Source organism: Bubalus bubalis, chromosome 8 (assembly GCF_019923935.1).
Source record: "Bubalus bubalis isolate 160015118507 breed Murrah chromosome 8, NDDB_SH_1, whole genome shotgun sequence".
Lineage (NCBI taxonomy): Eukaryota > Metazoa > Chordata > Mammalia > Artiodactyla > Bovidae > Bubalus > Bubalus bubalis.
The window spans coordinates 93,606,333-93,622,931 of record NC_059164.1 but is presented as its reverse complement, the minus strand read 5'-3'; the positions used below and the strand labels follow the sequence as shown (position 1 = coordinate 93,622,931).

Genomic DNA, 16,599 nt, shown 5'->3' with positions numbered 1-16,599 from the left:
GCAGAGACTAAATCCAACAAAGTTGTTCAGCAGAGGACGTCAACAAAAGGCCACTTAACTGTCACCGGCAATTCTCAGAAGCCCCCCTCCCCATCCATGCTTTCCCAGAATGGCCAATTAACCGGCCATGTGTGCAGAGAGGAGAGCTCTTTTATTGAGAGAATGCCCTGCTCCCACACCCCACCGGACCTACTCCATTATCTCGCAGTTCAGCTGTTCAGACATGCCAAACTCTCCTAGAACCCTGGTTTTGAGAACTCTCAGACTGAAACATTAGCAAAGAGTTTAAGGACCTAGAAAAGAAAGCAATTAGGCTTTCTACTCAAGTAACATTCAGCGTCAGTAGAAATTTGGAATAAAAGAATATACTAGTAAACAATAGCTCAGGAATTTAAAAGAAAAGCAGTGGGATGGTACTAGTCACCCAAAGTACCCAGCATCTTCTTGTTCAAAAGCATCATTATAAGTCACTAATAATAAGACAACCCCTGCACTTGCTTTAGGGGTGGGGAAAGAGACAGAGATAGATCGAGAGCAAGAGCAAAAGAGAGACAGAAGCACAGTTAAGAATTCTTGAGAATTCTATGGCAGCACATGCAATAGAACTTTCTGTGATAATGGAAATGTTCTACATCTGCAGTATCCAATAGGATAACCACCAGTGGCTAGCATGACTGAGGAATTTCAGTTTTTAATTAGCTTTAGTTGATTTAAATAATTTAAATGGCCACATGTGGCTAATGAGTGCCGTATTATAAGACAGCACAGTTCTGTGGGAATTCACCAGCCCTAAGTACTGACTCCATGGCTGGATCTGAAGCAGACACACACAGCTGTGTTTAATACCTAACACCGGCTTCTCACTCAAAATTAATTACTCATTAATTAATTTTTATTTGTAGACATTAGTTAGACATTAGATAATGTCTAATTAAGTAGACACTATTTACTCAGTAGATGCTTACTGAATACCTACTATGGGCCAAGCACTTGCTAAGGTGTGGAAATAAAATAGAGTGATACAGATCTGGCCCTTAGGTTACTATTGGGGTAAGTAGACAACTGAAAGAGCATACAAATAAATGTGAAAATATAGCTGATGTATGTGTTACAAGGGGAAGGTACAATGTGCCAGAAGGACAGGTAACATAGATTCCATATAGACTGAAGACGCAGGGAGACTTACTCTAAAGAAGTTGCTAGAAGGACTTTCACCTCCTGCCATATACCTGACCAATCCTGCCCAAATTAAATTAGTAAAACGCTAGATAAAATATTTTTAATACAACTTTTCTTAATGCCTTACTGGGTTGGCATGAAAGTAAGAATCCACAGATCCCAAAAGAAGTAAAAGCAAGACCCATGAGAGGTAAGCAAACTTTTCCCATGATGAGTAGAGGTCTTTCAACTCTGTTCTTGATCTTCCTTCTTAGAAGAATATACCTTGTATCTAGGGTCATTTTCCTCCTACTTGAAGTATATATTTAAATGTTTCCTTCAGTGAAAAAAAAAAAAAGAAAAAGCTCTTTGTTTTTATTTGTTTGAAAATTCTTTATTTGCTTTAATTCTTGAAAGAGTCTCACTGAGTATAAATTCTAGGTTGACTTTTGTTTTTCTCTCAACACATTGAAAACATTATCCCCCAGCCTTCTAGCTTCCACTTTCACAGTTAAAAGGTAATCAATTAGTCTATTTACTGTTCTTTAGTATGTGATCTTACCTTTGGTTGCTTTGAAGACCTCTTTGTCTTTGATGTTCTGCAGTTTTATCTTCATGTATTCTTCAGATACACAATAATGTGTCTAGGTACAAATTTCTTTTGGTTTATCCCGCTTGAGATTGGATTCCTATACCTGGGGATAGCTATCTTTCCACTATTCTCATAAATTTTCAGTCATTATACTTTTTAACATTGGCTTTTACCCAATCTATTACCTTCTGGAATTTTATTAGGTATATGTTTTGTGCTCTCATTCTATCCCTTAAGATGTAGTCTTTCTATCATATTTCTATTTCATTGTCTCTCTGGGCTCCAATCTGGATATTTTACTTACGTTGAATATTGTTTCTTTAGTCCAGTTAACTGATTCTCTCATCAGCTGAGCTTAATCTGTAATTTAATCAATCTGCTAGATTTTTAACTTTCAATTTATATAGTTCATCAATTCTGAAACAACTTTTCTCTCAGATTTAAACACCCCTGCAATCCAGGAGCATCTTATAATCAGTGGCATCTTGAATGACAACTGGCAGTGTTTTTGATGGCCCATAAAATTATGCTGCATCTTACAATCTTATTTTATAGTCAACACAATATGGTATTCCTTTTTCATTTTTTGGAAGTTCTATTTGATTCTTTTTGAGCCCAAAAGACTTGCAATTATTATCTATTTTAGAACCTCTTGTTTGTTTTTTTAAACTTATAAAACTTAGTAATTTTGGAACCTGTCAGATAACTGCAGTATCTGAAGACGGCAAGTCTATGTCTACTGCATATTATTTCTGCTGGTTCTTATTCAAAGTGCATTGTTTTCTTGTGCCATTTATCTGTGAGTCAGTCATTTCCTTTGGACCTTTATCTGTGGAATTCCTTTGAGGCCTAGATTGAAGTTGAGTTCCTCCAGAGAGGATTTGTATTTACTTTTATGAGTTGCTGGTGGTGGTGGGGGGTGGGGTGGGCACTACCAACCTGAGATCACTCTAAATTATTTGCCTGAGTTACTTTGGACCACATAGTTAGTATAAATTTAGACCACAGACTCACGTAGAGGCTTACTTATTGTTATGAATTCTTGGAAAATACTTTTCTCTGGATTGCTTAACATCAATATTTTAAATTCTGCACAATAAAGCAAGTTACTTGCAAGTAGATAATCAGAGTTAGTGTTTAAGTGTTTTAACATAGAACTGTTGGAAGAAAGGGTAGATAGTGATAATTTTCTAGACTTAGATTAAGTATGTATGTTCAATTTGCTAAAGCAGTAACTTCCAAACAGGTGGAAAGGGTAAAGATGAAATAAAATACTGGGGGGAAAATAAATCAAAAGATGAGAAAGGAAAGTTAAAAAGGCAGGGTGTAAAAGTAGGGCAAAGAGAGCATAAAAAGAAGAAACTTATCTAAATATATATTTCAGTTTAAATGTAAATTATTTTAACTCTCTAGTACAAGACAAAAATTATCAGAATAGATTTTTTTAACCTAGCTATGTGTTCACATGAGCTATGCTTAAAGCATAAGAACTAAAGAAACTAAAAGTCAAAAGTGGGGGGAAAAAGATACGTCAGGTAAATGTTAACCAAAAGAAAATATCTGTAGCTTTATTAATATAAGATAAAAATAAACATCAAGGCAAAAGGCATTATCAGAAACAAGAGGGTCATTGCTGCTGCTGCTAAGTCGCTTCAGTCGTGTCTGACTCTGTGCAACCCCATAGATAGCAGCCCACCAGGTTCTGCCATCCCTGGGATTCTCCAGGCAAGCATGCTGGAGTGGGTTGCCATTTCCTTCTCCAGCGCGTGAAAGTGAAAAGTGAAAGTGAAATCACTCAGTTGTGTCCAACGCTTGGCAACCCCATGGACTGCAGCCTACCAGGCTCCTCCATCCATGGGATTTTCCAGGCAAGACTGGAGTGGGGTGCCATTGCCTTCTCCGAAGAGGGTCACTACTACTTTCAATTTCCCAAGAATTTTTAACATATAAAAATATTTAGGAATTATTCTAACAAATAATGTGCAATCCTTCCTGAAGATAATTATAAAGCTTTACTGAAAAATGCTAAAATTCGAAATAAATCTGAGGATATACTTTATCATAGGATAAGAAATTTCAATGTCATAAAATCACATTCTTCCCAAATAGATTTAGAGATTCAATATAATTCCAATCAAAAACCCAACAGCCCACACAACTTCATAGGCTGATGTAAATGTATATGAAAAAATAAAGGCCATAAGAAGAGTCAGACCAATCCTGGAGAACTAATTAGGAGAACTTTCTATATCAGACACTAGTACATACTATAAAACTATATGAGCCTGTGCTCTAGAGCCTGAGAACTGCAACTACTGAAGCCCATGTGCCCAAGAGCCTGTGCTCTGCAACGAGAAGCCAGAGAACTGCAGCTAGAGAGTAGCCGCCGCTTGCCACAGCTAGAGAAAGGCCCACACAGCAATGGAGCCCCAGCACAGCCAAAAATAAATAAATAAGTAAAAATTTAAAAATAACACAAAACTATAGTAATTGAGATGGCATAGTATTGGCACAGATAAACAGAACATAATAGAAACAAACCCAAGCGTATTTGGAAATTTTGTTTTTTTGCAGACTTGGCACTCCACATCATTGTGGAACAGAAAGACTATTTAGTAAATGTTGCTGAGACAAACATAGATCTATATGAGGAAAATGGCATTAAATCTCAATCCTACCACATACAAAAATCAGTTCCAGGTAGATTAAAATACTTAAATGTAAAAGACAAACTGTAACACTCTCAGAAGACAACATACACAATATTTTATGACATTGGAATAGGTAATAATTTTTCTAAATAAGATGTGAAAGGCAAAAAATAAAAAACATAACTATAAAGTTTCCCATAAATGGAAAAAATGAGTAAAATCAACTATATTATAATTAAGAAATTTGCAACAGAGAATAGAAAATAAGCCTCAACCTGAGAGGATTTTTTGGTAATAATAAAACTGGAAAACAATATCCATGATATAAAAAGAACATCTGTGAATCATTTTTTAATGGGCAAAGAACACAAAAATCCATTTCTCAAAAGAAGACTCACAAATGATCTATAAACATATGAAAATTATACTTAGTAATCAGGGAAAAGAAAATTAAAACCACAGTGAAATTACCATATCATACCACCAAATTGTCAAGAGTTAAACGTCAGTCAATACCAAGAGTTGAGGGCAAGAGCACCTCTCATCACTCCTGGTGGAGCTTTAAAGTGGTGAAATCACTTCAGAACACAGTTGTTACCTAGCAAAGCCACATATCCTACACCTGAACAATTCCACACCCAGCTATACGCCCTGAAGAAATTCTTATGCCTGTGCAGCAAGATTTATGTCCAAGATTGTATTTCTAAAATGGAGATGTAGCTGTAATACAACAGAGGAGAGAAAATGAACCAATTACAGCTACATGCATCCAGCAGACAAACCTCAAAACAGCGATGTTGAGTGAAAGACGCCAAATTGGAACACATGCTGTGTGTTTCCATTATATATGTTCAGACAGGTAAGACAGAACAATATATTGTCCAGGAACATGTGCACAGCTGATATTACAAGGACAAGGAAGGAAATTATTATCATGGATTTGTTTCATCTGGGGAAGGGAAGGGAGTGCAAAGAGGCTTCTCAGGTGTGTTTGTTCTTGTTAATGCTGAATGGTGGGTAAAAGAGTTAATTTTAACAGGCAATGAAAGTTTTACACAGGCTCTTGTACAAATACTTCATAGTAAAACCTATTTTAAAGGTAATATGGGAAAGCTAAATTCTTATTTTTCATAGTGAGGAATCAATAGAAAATGCCTAAAACTTAAAAAAGCAAGAAGTAGCAATATAAACACCACATTGAGGTTCATGGATGTGAATGTCAAGGCTAAAAGAATTCAATTGGGCTGTTGCTGGAGAGCAAGACATGGGAAGAAGGAACAGGGAGCAGGACTTAGCTGCTTTTTACAAGTTTTGTAGAACTACTTGACTCTTTAAACCATGTGCTGTAAAATTGATTTAAGTAAAAATGAAGTTTTAAAAGTGGCATTTGATACCTAGAACAGTCAAATGCATAGTGACAGTAGAATGGTGGTTACTGAGGGCTGTGGGGGTAAAGGATCACAGGGGTTAGTGGTTAATGGGTTCAGAGTTTCAGTTGGGGAAGATGACAAGTTCTGGAAATGGATGGTGCTGATGGTTGTACAACATGTGAATGTACTAAATGCAAATAAACCATACACTTAAAAATGATTCAAGTGCTAAATTTTATGTTATGTATATTTTACCACACACACAAAAATTTAAGCTCAAAACAAAAAAAGAGAGAGACTGGAATTTGAGCTACGTTAGGCAGAGCATGAAGGAGTTAACCATCCAAGGCAGGGTGAAGAGGTTGTAGGAAATCTGATTCTTGCCCCGGATCTTTTCTTCATTAAAAGTATTAATTCCCACTTCTGGTTAGAGACCTCCCTAAGGATCTCCAGAGATCACATGAGGTGCTCCAACATTTCCAAATAAAACTCCCAAACTAAATTATGTTTAATTTCCAAAATTCCTCCTTGGGTGCTTAATGGAAATAAATACATCAAATGTAATCTTAAAAAACAGAAAAACTCGAGTATCATTATTCACAGTACAAAAGGATTCTTTCACTAACAAGAGGATTTACTACAGTCGCTTAATATAACTCCCCCAGGACACTCAAAATGTGATTTAATTAACACAAAACAGGCTTATCCCACCTTTCAGAAATATGCCAAACAGGTGCTTTCAAAGGAAATTGAGAACTGAAAATCCAAGAAAACAATGACCCACCATAAAGTGGGTTAAGGCTGCTCTAGCCTAGAGTTTCTAAATCAACTTTATTATTATTGAAAAATCCCACACTGGGATCATCCCCACAAGGGAAGCTGTAGCTGACCAACCATATCTCCAATCATACCTCATGCCTCCCTCTATCATCACACACCATATAAATTCTAATTCTTCACAAGAATCCGTCTAATACGAGACAAACTCATCATGGGCTGGGGCTGTGTCTTCCATCTGTCTGACCCCAGGACATCTGCATATAGCCCAGACACTGCCCAGGACCTACTTATTGATTGATTATGTTGATCCACTTGTTGTACCAACTGCCCAAAGCCTAGGAAAACAAACCCTTCTTTCTCGGCCTTTGTTCTTGCCTGCATCTACCAGCTCTGTATCCACAAGCTCAGAACCTAAATCTTTGCTCTGTTCTGCTCCCCACTTTTAGTTACTGGACTCCTTTCTTATCACGCACAGAGACCTCACATGGTATCATACTTGAGTATAATCCTTGGATATCAGGGTCTTGCCTTCCCCTCCCCCAGAACTAGTGTCCATCCCCAAACCTAGGTCCAGCAGTTAATGATAGGCTCTTGGGTCATCCTCTGCTGCATGGCTGCCTCCACTTAGGCACCCAGCTGGCCTCCTCTCTATTGCAGTACACCCTCCCTCTGCCTTACCAGTTCAGCCACCTAATGGGGAGACCCCAGCTCTATTCCACCTCCACTCAGTCCCTGAAGGGGAGAGGGTTTGCCCAGTGACATTCCCTGGCCCTCAGTCCACAGGTCTCATCGCACTGTGGCTGAGGGTCTGGCCACACCAGGACCACCCAGCAAATGATGATGAGGTGTCCCAGATCACAGGACAAAGAGCTTGCTCCCCAGTGAGGCAGAGGGTTGGCAGCCACCACCCAAGAACCCACTTCCTACTCTTTGGAGGAAAAGCATCTGCAGCCAGGGACCACCCCTACAGCCGGGGAGCCCACTATATAGCCCTGGGAGGAGTGGGTGAAGACCCTACTGTGTGGAAGAAAGGCAAGGTGACCAGACACCTTCCCTATCTGCGGGCCAGCAGGACCAAATAGTAAATATTTCAGTCTTTGGCAGGGCGGGGAGGGGTGGGGGAGGGCATGAGGCAAGACAGAGTAAGTATTCTCACCGAATAGTCTTTCTTATCTTTAAAACTATAAAAAAGTTTTGGGGCTGTACAAAACTAAGTGGAACTAGATTTGGCCTGCAGGCGGTAGTTTGCCCACCCCCTGGTGTGGCTGAAGAGGCAAGAATTCATTTACAAGACTATTAGAAGCTATTAGAAAGCTCAAGGGAAATCAGAGATGTGCGTCAGAACCCTTCTTCAATCAAAGCCAATGATTTCCAAAGCTATAGAAACCTTCTTCAATCAAAGCCAATGATTTCCAAAGCTATAGAAGCCTTCTTCAATCAAAGCCAATGATTTCCAAAGCTATAGAAGCCTTCTTCAATCAAAGCCAATGATTTCCAAAGCTAGGCATTCACTCCTACTGGGGAGAAAGGAAGAAATTAATGACTTCTAGTGTGTAATCCCAGGGACGGTGGAGCCTGGTGGGCTGCTGTCTATGGGGTCGCACAGAGTTGGACATGACTGAAGCGACTTAGCAGCAGCAGCAGTGTATATTTTTATCTCATACTTTTTATTTCAATTTTTGTTTGTATTTTATAAAATACATGATAATACAATGGTATGTATACAGAATTTATAGATATGTAATTACATATATTGGGTGTGATGTACTAAAAACTTTTTAATTGTAGGAGTGCAGGGTAAAAAAAAAATCTGAAGAATGCTGGCCTAATGATCTGGCACTAATTGATTTTGAAAAATCTCACACTGTCATGCCTTTATTTCTATGAGTACCTCTTTTCTAACATAGTGTTGAGGTTTTTTTTTAATTAAAATTTATTTAAATCACTGTTGACAGATACTAGAGGATTTCCCTGTTTTTGAAATCAACATATTATGAGCGGGAGGGGGGGGGGGGAGCTATTTGCGCACTGCCATGAGCAAGGTTCGGGCTTCCCAGGTGGCACTAGTGGTAAAGAACTCGCCTCCAAAGCTGGACACGAGTTTGATCCCTGAGTTGGGAAGATTCCTTGGGGAACGGCATGGCAACCCACTCCAATATTCTTGCCTGGAAAATTCCATGGACGGAGGAACGTGGGAGACTACAGTCTACGGGGTCACAAAGAGTTAAACATGACTGAAGCGACTTAGCATAGCACAGCATACATCAACAAGGTTCTGCCTTTGGAATCCAATGTGTGGTCAAGATATTGAATCTTCACTGCTCCTTTTTGTCGTGTAGCATTAGAACCATCTTCCCCTATGGCAGGCCTTGGGATCAAGACTTTTAAGACTACTTCTGGGTCCATGTTTACTTCATGAACCTTGAAGGACTGTGGTCAAGGATCATGCTCTCCTTGACTTACACCAGCATAGTAACACTTCCTGTATGTGCTGAATTCAGCCTCTTTTGCAACAGAAGGAATTGCTGGGGGGGGGGGGGGGGGGGCCTGCAATTTATCTCCTCACCTTACCTGATTTCATCCAAATGGCATCATTTGTACATTTTGCCCACATTTTGTAAAAATGGAAAATAACAAACTGAAAATTGTAGTGCCAATGATTAAACAGTGGAGATAAACTTGATGCAACTGAGTTAAACATGAATGGAAATAAACATTCTGGAAACAAATAGCCTCACTTGGACACTTATTGCATAACCCAGGTAGCTAGGTATTGATTTGGACAGGAAAAGATTAAAACTATAAAAGATGTTGTCAAGGACACTGAAAGGCCAAATTTTTACCCCAACTTCAAATTAAGTTGGCTTGCCACTGTTTCATGGGCGCCAGCAAAAGACACAAAACCCTGGGTCACAAAGGATTTTATTACTCAGGGTAATATCAGCACTAGTGCCAATTCCCTCAGCCCTGCTTTATACAAAGAGAGTCAAGTGACATCTGCCCAGGTAATACGTCAAATTATAGGAGAGGAATCCTGAGTGTAGGGAACCTGAAATCTATAATTTCTAGTTTTTTTTAATTTTTTAAGTTTTTTTTAAATTTTCTGGCCATACCATGGTTTGCAGGATCTTAGTTCCCTGATCCAGGATTGAACCTCTGTCCTTGGCAGTGAGAACATGGAGTCCTAACCACAGGACCACCAGGTAATTCACGAGATTTTTGTGTGTATATGACCCAGAATGTGGCTTATCTTAGTCAAAGTTCATGAGCGCATGGGAAGAATGTGTATCCCATTGCTGTTGAATGCAGTGTTCCATAAATGTCAATTAGACCAAGTCAATTGATGGTGCTGTTTAGGTCAACCATATTCTTTTTGATTCTCTGCCTGATTAACCTAAAAATTACTGAAAGAAGAGTTTTTAAATTCCCAACCAGATAGCAGATTTGTCTGTTTCTCCTTGCAGTTTTATAGTTTTTGTCTCATTAATTATAACACTGTTAAGAGCAAACATGCTAAGAACTATTATATAGTCTTGGAAAGTTAAATTATTTATTGTTATAAAATGCCCCTCTTTAATCCTGATAAGTTTGCTTTTTCTGAAGTCCACTTTGTCTGTAATTAAGACAGCTACTACAACTTTCTTTTAACTAGTGTTAACATGGAACAGCTTTCTCCATCACTATACTTTTAACATATCTGAACCTTTATATTTAAAGAGGGTTTCTTGCAGGTAACTTAAAAGTTGGATCTTCTTTATCCACTTGATAATTTTGGTCTTTCAATTGATGTATTAGATTATTCACATTTAAATTTATTACTGATATAGTTGGAGTCACTATTACTCGAACTATCATTGGAGTGAACTATTACTGATATAGCTGGATGAATCACAAGCTGGAATCAAGATTGCCAGCATAAATATCAATAAACTCAGATATGCAGATGACAACCACCCTTATGGCAGAAAGTGAAGAGGACTAAAGAGCCTCCTGATGAAGGTGAAAAAGGGGAGTGAAAAAGCTGGCTTAAAATTCAACATTAAAAAAAACTAAGATCATGGCATCCGGTCCCATCACTTCATGGCAAAGACATGGGGAAACAATGGAAACAGTGACAGACTTTGTTTTCTTGGGCTCCAAAGTCACTGCAGTGACTGCAGCCATGAAATTAAAAGACAGTCACTCCTTGGAAGAAAAGCTATCACAAATCCAGACAACATATTAAAAAGCAAACACATCACTTTTCCAACAAAGGTCCATATAGTCAAAGCTATGATTTTTCCTGTAGTCATGTACCGATGTGAGAGCTGGACCATAATGAAGGCTGACTGCCGAAGAATTGATGCTTTGAACTGCGATGTTGGAAAAGGCTCCTGAGAGTCCCTTGGACAGCAAGGAGATCAAACCATGCAATCCTAAAGGAAATCAACCCTGAATATTCCTCGGAAGGACTGATGCTGAAGCTGAAGCTCCAATACTTTGGCCACCTGATGGGAAGAGCTGACTAAATCGAAAAGACCCTGATGCTGGGAAAGATTGAGGGCAGGAAGAGAAAGGGGTGACAGAGGATGGGTGAGATGGTTGGATAGCATCATCAACTCAATGGACGTGAGTTTGAGCAAACTCCGGGAGACAGTGAAGGACAAGGAAGCCTGGCTTGCTGCAGTCCATGGGGTCACAAAGAGTAGGACACGACTGAGCAACTGAACAACAACAACATAGTTGCAGTGATATCTACCATGATTGTAACCGTTTTCTATTTGTTATACTTGTTTTTGTTTCTTTTGCTCCCCTCTTTACCTGCCTTCTCTGTTTTTTAAAAAAATATATTTATTTATTTATTTAGCTGTGCTGGGTCTTAGTTGCATCCTGCAAGATCTTTAGTTGTGGCATGTAAACTCTTCGTTGTGGCACATGGGATCTAACTCCCTGACCAGGGATCATACAGGACCTCCTGTATTGGGATCACCCACCACTGGACCACCAGAGAAGTCTCACCTTCTCTTGTTTTAATTGAGCCTTTCAAAGAACTACCCTGGTGGCTCAGATGGTAAAGTGTCTGCCTACAACGCAGGAGTTCAGTTTAGTTCAGTCGCTCAGTCGTGTCCAACTCTTTGCAACCCCATAAACAACAGCACACCAGGCCTCCCTATCTATCACCAACTCCCAGAGTCCACCCAAATCCATGTCCATTGAGTCAGTGATGCCATCCAACCATCTCATCCACTGTCGTCCCCTTCTCCTCCTGCCCTCAATCTTTCCCAGCATCAGGGTCTTTTCAAATGAGTCAGCTCTTCGCATCAGGTAGCCAAAGTATTGGAGTTTCAGCTTCAACATCAGTCCTTCCAATGAACACCCAGGACTAATCTCCTTTAGGATGGACTGGTTGGATCTCCTTGCAGTCCAAGGGGACTCTCTAGAGTCTTCTCCAACACCACAGTTCAAAAGCATCAATTCTTCGGTACTCAGCTTTCTTTATAGTCCAACTCTCGCCTGGGTTCAAACCCTGGTTTGGGAAGATCTTCAGGAGAAGGAAATGGCAACCCATTCCAGTATTCTTGCCTGGAAAATCCCATGGATGGAGGAGCCAGGTCCATGGGGTCACAAAGAGTCAAACACAACTGAGCGACTTTCTTTCTTCAAAGAATTCCACTTTATCCTCTCCCTTGGCATATCAAGAATGCTGCTTTTAAAAATTATTTTAGTAATTGCCCTAGAATTTGCAATGTACACTTTTAACTATTCTATGTCTGCCTTCAAACAACATGACTTCACATGTGGTGTGGGTACTTTAGAATATTTTCAGTTTCTTCCTCTTGCCCCTTATAACATTGTTGAAATACAGTTTGTTTCACATATCCATAAACTGTAATCTAATTGTTACTATTTTTAAAGTTATCTTTTAGATCACTTAAGAGTAAGAAAAATAAAATATTTTATTTTACCTTTTATTCCTGCCACTTTCTTTATATAGATACAAAGTTTTGACCTATGTCATTTTCCTACTCCCTGAAAAACTTTAAAAAATATTCCTTGCAGAGCCGGCCTGCTGCAATGAATTGCCTCAAATTTTGTTTGTCTGAAAAAGTATTTCTTCTTCTCTCTTTTTTTTTAAAGAAACTTTCATCTTTATCTATTTATTTGATGTCTTAGACCAGGCTGTGCACGGCATGCGGGATCTTAGTTCTCCAACCAGGGACTGAACCAGTGCCCCCTGCACTCTAGGAGCCCAGAGTCTTAAGCACTGGACCTAAAGGGAAGTCCCCTTCCTCTTTTTTTTTTTTTTTTGCCTCTCTGCTTGCCACCCCCTCACTCTTTTTTTTTAACATTTATATTTAATTATTATCCTGAAGAAGGAAATGGCAACCCACTCCAGTATTCTTGCCTGGAGAATCCCATGGACAAAGGAGCCTAGCAGGCTACAGTCCATAGGTAGGCAAGAGTTGGACATGACTTAGTGACTAAACCATTTAATTATTATATGTTTCAGGTGTACAGCATTATAATTCAATGTCTGTATATACCATAAAATAAGTATCACAAATCTAGTTACCATTCATCACCATACAGTTGACCCCATTCCCTCTATTTCACCCACCTCTCAACTTCCTTCCCCTCTGGCAGCCCCTAATCTGATCTCTGTTTCTATGAGTTTATTTTTGTTTTATTTGTTCATTTGTTTTATTTTTCAGATACAATATATGAGTGAAATCATATGGTATCTTTCTCTGGCTTAGTTCATGTATTTCATAATACCTTTAATATCTATCTATGTTGTTGCAAATGGAAAGATTTCTCTTTTTTATGTCTGAGTGTATTCCATTTTGTATGCACACATCTTCTTTATACATGCATCCATCAATGGACACTTAGGTTGTTTCCTTATCTCGGCTATTGTAAATAATGCTGTAATGAATATAGAGGTGCATGTATCTTTTTGAGTTAATGTTTTCATGTTCTCTGAATAAATACACAGAAGTGAAATAGCTGGGTCAAATGGTAATTCCAGTCTTAATTTTTTTGAGAAACCTCCATATTGCTTTTCATGGTGGCTGTACCAATTTATAGTCCCACCAACAGTGTATGAGGATTCCCTTTTCTCCACACCTTCTGCAACATCTGGTATTTCCTGTCTTTTCAATCATAGCCATTCTAATAGATGGGAGATGATCTCTCATTGTGGTTTTGATTTGCATTTCCCTAATAATTAGTGATGTTGAACATCTACTCATGCATGTTGCCCATCTGTGTGCCTTCTTCAAAAAAATGTCTATTCAGGTCCTGTGCCAATTTTTTAATCAAAGTTGCTTGTTTTTTGTTGAATTATATGAGTTCTTTATATATATATATATATTGGGTTGGCCTAAAAGTTCATTCAGGTTTTCCTTTAAGATGGTACAGAAAACGTGAATGAACTTTTTGGCCAGCCCAATATTTTGGGTATTAGCCCCTTATCAGATATATGATTTGCATATACCTTCTCCAGTCAATATGTTGCCTTTTCAATGTAAGACAGTTTCCTTCACTATACAGAAGCTTTTTAGTTTGATGCGGTTCCATTTGTCTATTTTTGCTTTTGTTTCCCTTGCCTTTGGAGTCAGATCTGTAAAACGTTACTGAGATATCACTACATGTCTTTGAGGTTGAGTGTTAAGTGTTACTCGCTCAGTCGTTTCAAACTCTCTGTGACCCCATGAACTGTAGCCAGTCAGGCTCCTCTGTCCATGGGATTCTACCAGCAAGAATACTGGAGTGGGTTGCCATTCCCTTCTCCAGGGGAACTTCCGGACTCAGGAATCAAAATCGGGTCTCTGGCATTGCAGGCAGATTCTTTACCATCTGAGCCACCAGGGACTACCTATGTTTTCTTCTAGCAATTTTGTGGTTTTAGGTCTTACATTCAAGTCTTTAATCCATTTTGAGTCAACTTTTGTGTACAGCGTAAGACAGTGAGACCACTGTTTCATTCTTTCATTCTTTTTCATGTGACTATTTTTCCCAACACTACTTATTGAAGAGACTATCCTTTTTCCATTGTATGTTCTTTGTTCCTTTGTCATAAATTGTCCTTACACATATAGGTTTATTTCTGAGCTCTCACTTCTGTTCCGTTGGTCTGTGTGTCTGTGTTTGCCAGTACCATATTGTTTTATTATTAGATCTTTGTAGTATAGTTTGACATCAGGGAGCAGGATATCTCCAGCTGTGTTCTTTTCTCAAGACTGTATAGCCTTTTTGAGTCTCTTTCAGTCCTGAAGGATAATCTCACTGGGTAGGAATCCTAAGTTTGTCTTATTTTCTTTAAAATTTTAAATGTTTCACTCCACACTCTTCTTGCTTTCATAGTTTCTGACAATTTCACTGTAATTCTTATGCTTGTTGCTCTGTAAGTAGTAAGGTAATTTTCCACATTCTTGCTTTCAAGATTTTTCCTTTGTCTTTATTTTTATGCAGTTTGAATATGATGATTATTCTACTATACTAAACAGTAAACAACTGTTTCCTTCACTCCAGAGGGAACATTATCTCTATCCTCCAAAGCTATTTACTGTTCTAACATCCTTGAAACGATCATCTGGATGTGCAGAAAGATCAGAGATCCATGGAGAATTTATCCACAGATAAAACATTGTGAAAATTGCACTGGAAATTGTGTTCAAAACAGTGTCCTCAGGGAGAATTCCCTGGTGGCCCAATGGTGAGGACTCGGTGCTTTCATTACTGTGGTTCGGGGTTCGATCTCTGGTCAGGGAACTAAGATTCCTGCAAGTTGCATGGTGCAGCTAAAATTTTAAAGTGCTCTCAGCCTTGGTTGTCCATTAGTATCAGCTGAGACCTTTATAAGCCAATGCTCACAGATTCTGTTTCAATTGGTCTGGGGTGGAGCCCAAGCCATCAGTAGTTTGCCAAACCCCTGGGTGATTCTAATGTACAACCAGGGTGGAGAACACCTGTCTAAAAGATGCTGAGGTGAGGTATAATTAGTAAATATATTTTTAGCTCAGTGCTTCTCAAAGTTTACTGGGCACGTGAATTACTTGAGAATCATGTTCAATGCAGACTCTAATTCAGTAGGTCTGGAGTGGAGCCAGGGATTCTGCTTCTGACAAGCTCCTGGATATAGCCTAATGCTGTCATTTGAGTAGAAGTTACTGGGATTCCCTGGTGGCTCAGACAGTAAATCATCTGCCCGCAATGCAGGAGACCCGGGTTCAATCCCTGGGTCGGAAAGGTTATCGCTATAATATGTGTCTACTGTAAACTTTTGTATATATACATGTTCAGAAATTTACCATATATGAAAGGAGAAGGCAGCTTGACTCTGGAAGATGGTTTTGCAGTAAGAGTGAGACCTTTTGGTTCCCAAGATCACAGAAACACCTTGGGTGTTGAGATCTTGAAAAATTTGACAGACAGTTCAGGGTGTTAACAAAAACACAGAGATTTAGAATACATGGCCATTAAATCCTAAACAACTTTACTCTGAATCTCACATTGCTCAAATATCAGATCAGATCAGATCAGTCGCTCAGTCGTGTCCGACTCTTTGCGACCCCATGAATTGCAGCACGCCAGGCCTCCCTGTCCAACACCAACTCCCGGAGTTCACCCAGACTCATGTCCATCAAGTCAGTGATGCCATCCAGCCATCTCATCCTCTGTCGTCCCCTTCTCCTCCTGCTCCCAATCCCTCCCAGCATCAGAGTCTTTTCCAATGAGTCAACTCTTCGCATGAGGTGGCCAAAGTACTGGAGTTTCAGCTTTAGCATCATTTCTTCCAAAGAAATCCCAGGGCTGATCTCCTTTAGAATGGGCTGGTTGGATCCCCTTGCAGTCCAAGGGACTCTCAAGAGTCTTCTCCAATACCACAGTTCAAAGGCATCAATTCTTCGGCGCTCAGCCTTCTTCACAGTCCAACTCTCACATCCATACATGACCACAGGAAAAACCATAGCCTTGACTAGACGGACCTTTGTTGGCAAACTAATGTCTCTGCTTTTGAATATGCTATCTAGGTTGGTCATAACTTTCCTTCCAAGGAGTAAGC

At 39.2% G+C, this 16,599-nt stretch overlaps 1 protein-coding gene across 5 annotated transcripts in view; it reads right to left on the bottom strand.

Moving 5' to 3' along the window:
* The window catches only part of CPA5 (carboxypeptidase A5), a 52,651-nt gene that overhangs the window by 21,474 nt on the left and 14,578 nt on the right, over positions 1-16,599 (bottom strand). For 2 of the 5 annotated variants that reach the window (XM_044946864.2, XM_044946866.2), the window contains exon 1: positions 60-565. The exons of 1 other annotated variant lie outside the window; for it this stretch is intronic. The gene's annotated coding sequence lies outside the window, so the exon portion shown is untranslated. Of the gene's footprint in view, positions 1-59; positions 566-1,720; positions 2,529-16,599 lie in introns of those variants that run through there. 2 more of the 5 variants (XM_044946867.2, XM_044946865.2) reach the window with 2 other exon arrangements.